This window comes from Petromyzon marinus, chromosome 84 (assembly GCF_048934315.1).
Source record: "Petromyzon marinus isolate PM22_M1 ecotype Great Lakes invasive population chromosome 84, UKy_Petmar_22M1.pri1.0, whole genome shotgun sequence".
NCBI lineage: Eukaryota > Metazoa > Chordata > Hyperoartia > Petromyzontiformes > Petromyzontidae > Petromyzon > Petromyzon marinus.
In genome coordinates, this window is record NC_133749.1 from 4,034,674 (window position 1) to 4,040,673 (window position 6,000).

Genomic DNA, 6,000 nt, shown 5'->3' on the forward strand with positions numbered 1-6,000 from the left:
TGAGTGGGTGAGTGAGTGAGTGAGTGGTGGGTGAGTGGGTGAGTGAGTGGGTGGGTGGGTGGGTGAGTGGGTGGGTGGGTGAGTGAGTGAGTGAGTAGATGGGTGGGTGGGTGAGTGAGTGGGTGAGTGGGTGAGTGAGTGGGTGAGTGAGTGAGTGGGTGAGTGGGTGGGTGGGTGAGTGAGTGAGTGGGTGGGTGAGTGGGTGGGTTGAGTGGGTGGGTGAGTGAGTGGGTGGGTGGGTGGGTGAGTGAGTGAGTGAGTGGGTGGGTGAGTGGGTGGGTGGGTGGGTGAGTGAGTGAGTGAGTGGGTGAGTGGGTGAGTGGGTGAGTGAGTGGGTGAGTGGGTGGATGAGTGAGTGGGTGAGGGGTGAGTGGGTGGGTGGGTGAGTGGGTGGGTGGGTGAGTGAGTGAGTGGGTGAGTAGGTGAGTGGGTGGGTGAGTGGGTGGGTGAGTGGGTGGGTGAGTGAGTGTGTGAGTGAGTGAGTTGGTGAGTGAGTGGGTGAGTTGTTAAGTGAGTGGGTGAGTGAGTGAGTGGGTGGGTGAGTGAGTGAGTGGGTGGGTGAGGGAGGGGTGGGGGTGAGTGGGTGGGTGAGTAGGTGAGTGGGTGGGTGAGTAGGTGAGTGGGTGGGTGAGTGAATGAGTGGGTGAGTGGAATGAGTGGGTGAGTGAGTGGGTGGGTGAGTGGGTGAGTGAGTGGGTGGGTGAGTGAGTGGGTCGGTGAGTGGGTGGGTGAAGGGGTGGGTGGGTTAGGGGGTGGGTGGGTGAGTAGGTGAGTGGGTGATTGAATGAGTGATTGAATGAGTGAGTGAATGGGTGAGTGGGTGGGTGGGTGAGTGGGTGGGTGAGTGAGTGAGTGGGTGAGTAGGTGGGTGGGTGGGTGAGTGGGTGGGTGAGTGGGTGGGTGGGTGAGTGGGTGGGTGGGTGAGTGAGTGAGTGGGTGAGTTGGTGAGTGAGTGGGTGAGTTGTTAAGTGAGTGGGTGAGTGAGTGAGTGAGTGGGTGGGTGAGTGAGTGGGTGGGTGAGTGAGTGGGTGGGTGAGTGAGTGGGTGAGTAGGTGGGTGGGTGGGTGAGTGGGTGGGTGAGTGGGTGGGTGAGTGAGTGTGTGAGTTGGTGAGTGAGTGGGTGAGTTGTTAAGTGAGTGGGTGAGTGAGTGAGTGGGTGGGTGGGTGAGTGAGTGAGTGGGTGGGTGAGGGAGGGGGTGGGTGGGTGGGTGAGTGGGTGGGTGAGTAGGTGAGTGGGTGGGTGAGTAGGTGAGTGGGTGGGTGAGTAGGTGAGTGGGTGGGTGAGTGAATGAGTGGGTGAGTGAATGAGTGGGTGAGTGAGTGGGTGGGTGAGTGGGTGAGTGAGTGAGTGGGTCGGTGAGTGGGTGGGTGAAGGGTGGGTGGGTTAGGGGGTGGGTGGGTGAGTAGGTGAGTGGGTGATTGAATGAGTGAATGAGTGAGTGAATGGGTGAGTGGGTGGGTGAGTGAGTGAGTGGGTGAGTAGGTGGGTGGGTGGGTGAGTGGGTAGGTGAGTGGGTGGGTGGGTGAGTGAGTGAGTGGGTGAGTTGGTGAGTGAGTGGGTGAGTTGTTAAGTGAGTGGGTGAGTGAGTGAGTGGGTGGGTGAGTGAGTGGGTGGGTGAGTAGTGAGTGAGTGGGTGAGGGAGGGGGTGGGTGGGTGGGTGAGTGGGTGGGTGAGTAGGTGAGTGGGTGGGTGAGTGAATGAGTGGGTGAGTGAATGAGTGGGTGAGTGAGTGGTGGGTGAGTGGGTGAGTGAGTGGGTGGGTGAGTGAGTGGGTGGGTGAGTGGGTCGGTGAGTGGGTGGGTGAAGGGGTGGGTGGGTTAGGGGGGTGGGTGGGGTGAGTAGGTGAGTGGGTGATTGAATGAGTGAGTGAATGGGTGAGTGAGTGGGTGAGTGGGTAAGTGGGTGGGTGAGTGGGTGAGTGGGTGGGTGAGTGGGTGGATGAGTGAGTGGGTGAGTGAGTGAGTGGGTGAGGGGTGAGTGGGTGAGGGGTGAGTGAGTGAGTGGGTGGGTGAGTGAGTGGGTGAGTGGGTGGGTGAGTGGGTGGGTGGGTGAGTGAGTGGGTGGGTGAGGGAGGGGGTGGGTGGGTGGGTGAGTAGGTGAGTGGGTGGGTGAGTGGGTGAGTGAATGAGTGGGTGGGTGAGTGGGTGGGTGACGGGGTGGGTGAGTGGGTGGGTGAGGGGGTGGGTGAGTAGGTGAGTGGGTGAGGGGGTGGGTGAGTGGGTGGCTGAGGGGGTGGGTGAGGGGGTGGGTGAGTGGGTGGGTGGGTGAGTGGGTGGGTTGGTGAGTGGGTGGGTGGGTGGGTGAGTGGGTGGGTGGGTGGGTGAGTGGGTGGGTGGGTGAGTGGGTGGGTGGGTGAGTGGGTGGGTGGGTGAGTGGGTGAGTAGGTGAGTGAGTGGGTGGGTGGGTGGGTGAGTGGGTGAGGGGTGAGTGAGTGAGTGAGTGGGTGGGTGGGTGAGTGGGTGAGTGGGGGTGAGTGAGTGGGTGAGTGGGTGGGTGAGTGAGTGGGTGAGTGATTGGGTGAGTGAGTGGGTGATTGGATGAGTGAGTGATTGGGTGAGTGAGTGGGTGAGTGGGTGGGTGGGTGAGTGATTTGGTGAGTGAGTGGGTGAGGGGTGAGTGGGTGGGTGAGTGGGTGGGTGAAGGGGTGGGTGGGTTAGGGGGTGGGTGGGTGAGTAGGTGAGTGGGTGATTGAATGAGTGAGTGAATGAGTGAGTGAATGGGTGAGTGAGTGGGTGAGTGGGTGAGTGGGTGGGTGAGTGGGTGAGTGGGTGAGTGGGTGGGTGAGTGGGTGAGTGGGTGGATGAGTGAGTGGGTGAGTGAGTGAGTGGGTGAGGGGTGAGTGGGTGAGGGGTGAGTGAGTGGGTGGGTGAGTGAGTGGGTGGGTGAGTGGGTGGGTGGGTGAGTGAGTGGGTGGGTGAGGGAGGGCGTGGGTGGGTGAATGGGTGGGTGAGTAGGTGAGTGGGTGGGTGAGTGGGTGAGTGAATGAGTGAGTGGGTGAGTGGGTGAGTGGGTGGGTGAGTGGGTGGGTGGGTGAGTGAGTGGGTGGGTGAGGGAGGGGGTGGGTGGGTGAGTAGGTGAGTGGGTGGGTGAGTGGGTGAGTGAATGAGTGGGTGGGTGAGTGGGTGGGTGAGTGGGTGGGTGAGGGGGTGGGTGAGTGGGTGGGTGAGGGGGTGGGTGAGTGGGTGGGTGAGTGGGTGGCTGAGGGGGTGGGTGAGGGGGTGGGTGAGTGGGTGGGTGGGTGAGTGGGTGGGTGGGTGAGTGGGTGGGTGAGTGGGTGGGTGGGTGAGTGGGTGAGGGGTGAGTGAGTGGGTGGGTGAGTGGGTGAGTGGGTGGGTGAGTGAGTGGGTGAGTGATTGGGTGAGTGAGTGGGTGGGTGGGTGAGTGATTTGGTGAGTGAGTGGGTGAGGGGTGAGTGGGTGGGTGAGTGAGTGGGTAGGTGAGTTGGTGAATGAGTGAGTTGGTGGGTGAGTGAGTGAGAGGAGCGGTGGGTGTTGTGGTTAGCGCTACGAATCCGCCAGAGACAGCCACCCCCCACCACTTGCCCCCCCCCCCCGCCCTTAAACGGCCTCTTAAAGCCCTCAAGGCTGAGACTCTACACACACAGCAGACGTTCCAGGCAACGGGCCTTCTCCAGAGCGTTGTGCGTAACCAGGCGGAGAGTTTTGTGGATAAATACCGAAGGAGGGAGGGAGGGGGTGGGACGTTTTTTTTTAAATAATTTTTACTTTGTATGAACTTTAATCAGCGTTGTGTGAATAAATTAGTCGCTTAGAACCCTCACGATAGCCCAGTGGCCTCGTTACTCACTCACCCACTCACTCACCCACTCACTCACTCACCCACTCACTCACCCACTCACCCACTCACTCACTCACCCACTCACTCATTAACCCACTCACTCACTCACCCACCCACTCACCCACTCACTCACACACTCACCCACTCACTCACCCACTCACTCATTAACCCACTCACTCACTCACCCACCCACTCACCCACTCACCCACTCACTCACCCACTCACTCACCCACTCACCCACTCACTCACCCACTCACTCACTCACCCACTCACCCACTCACTCACCCACTCACCCACTCACTCACTCACCCACTCACTCACTCACCCACTCACGCACCCACTCACTCATTCACCCACTCACTCACCCACTCACTCAACCACTCACTCACTCACCCACTCACTCACTCACCCACTCACTCACTCACCCACTCACCCACTCACTCATTCACCCACTCACTAACCCACTCACTCAACCACTCACTCACTCACCCACTCACTCACCCACTCACCCACCCACTCACTCACCCACTCACTCACTCATTCACCCACTCACCCACTCACTCATCCACTCACTCACTCACCCACCCACTCACTCACCCACTCACTGTGTATGTGTGTGTATATATATGTGTGTATGTATGTGTGTGTATATGTGTGTATGTGTATATATGTGTGTATATATGTGTATATATATGTGTGTATATGTGTATATATATGTGTGTATATATGTGTATATATATGTGTGTGTATATGTGTATATATGTGTATATGTGTATATGAGGGAGCGGTGGGTGTAGTGGTCAGCGCTACGCTGTGCTACGAACCCGGCGAACCGGGTTCGATTCCCGGTGACGATTCGCTGAACCGGTCATGGGTCCCCCCTAGGTCGACTCAGCCTCAAATGAGTACCTGGTGCGGTGTGTAGTAAACATCGCCACTGGGGAGACAAAGGCGGTCGGGCGTGGTGCTGGCCACCCACCCCCTCGTGTGCCGTTACCGGCCTTCATAGGTGCTCGCTAACAGCACTTGCCCCTACAGTCTGTTAAGGCTACACGGGGGATCTTTGTAAGTGTGTGTGTATTGATGATGGTGGTGATAATGGTGGTGGTGATAATTATGATGGTGGTGATAATGGTGGTGGTGGTGGTGATGATGGTGGTGATGATGATGGTGGTGATGGTGGTGATGATGATGCTGATGATGGTGATGATGATGGTGGTGATGATGGTGATGATGATGGTGGTGATGATGGTCATGGTGGTGATAATGATGGTGGTGGTGATGGTGGTGATAATGATGGTGGTGGTGATGGTGGTGGTGATAATGATGGTGGTGGTGATGGTGGTGGTGATGATGATGGTGGTGGTGATGGTGGTGGTGATGATGCTGATGATGGTGATGATGATGGTGGTGATGATGGTGATGATGATGGTGGTGATGATGATGATGGTGGTGATGATGATGATGGTGATGATGATGGTGGTGGTGATGGTGGTGATAATGATGGTGGTGTTGGTGATGGTGGTGGTGATGATGATGGTGGATGATGATGGTGATGATGATGGTGGTGATGATGGTGATGATGATGATGGTGGTGGTGATGATGATGATGATGGTGGTGATGATGGTGGTGGTGATGATGGTGGTGATGATGATGATGGTGGGGGTGATGATGATGGTGATGACGATGGTGGTGGTGGTGATGACGGTGGTGGTGGTGATGATGGTGGTAGTGATGATGATGGTGGTGATGATGGTGGTGATGATGATGGTGATGATGGTGGTGATGATGATAATGATTATGATGGTAGTGATGATGGTGGTGGTGATGATGATGGTGGTGTTGATGATGATGGTGGTGGTGGTGGTGATGATGATGATGGTGGTGGTGATGATGATGGTGGTGATGATGATGATGGTGGTGATGGTGGTGATGATGATGGTGGTGATTATGATGATGGTGATGATGATGATGGTGGTGGTGATGATGGTGGTGGTGATGATGATGGTGGTGATGATGGTGATGATGATGGTGGTGATTATGATGATGGTGATGATGATGATGGTGGTGGTGATGATGATCATGGTGATGATGGTGATTGTGATGATGGTGGTGATGATGATGGTGGTGGTGATGATGGTGGTGGTGGTGATGATGGTGGTGGTGGTGGTGATGATGATGATGGTGGTGATGATGATGA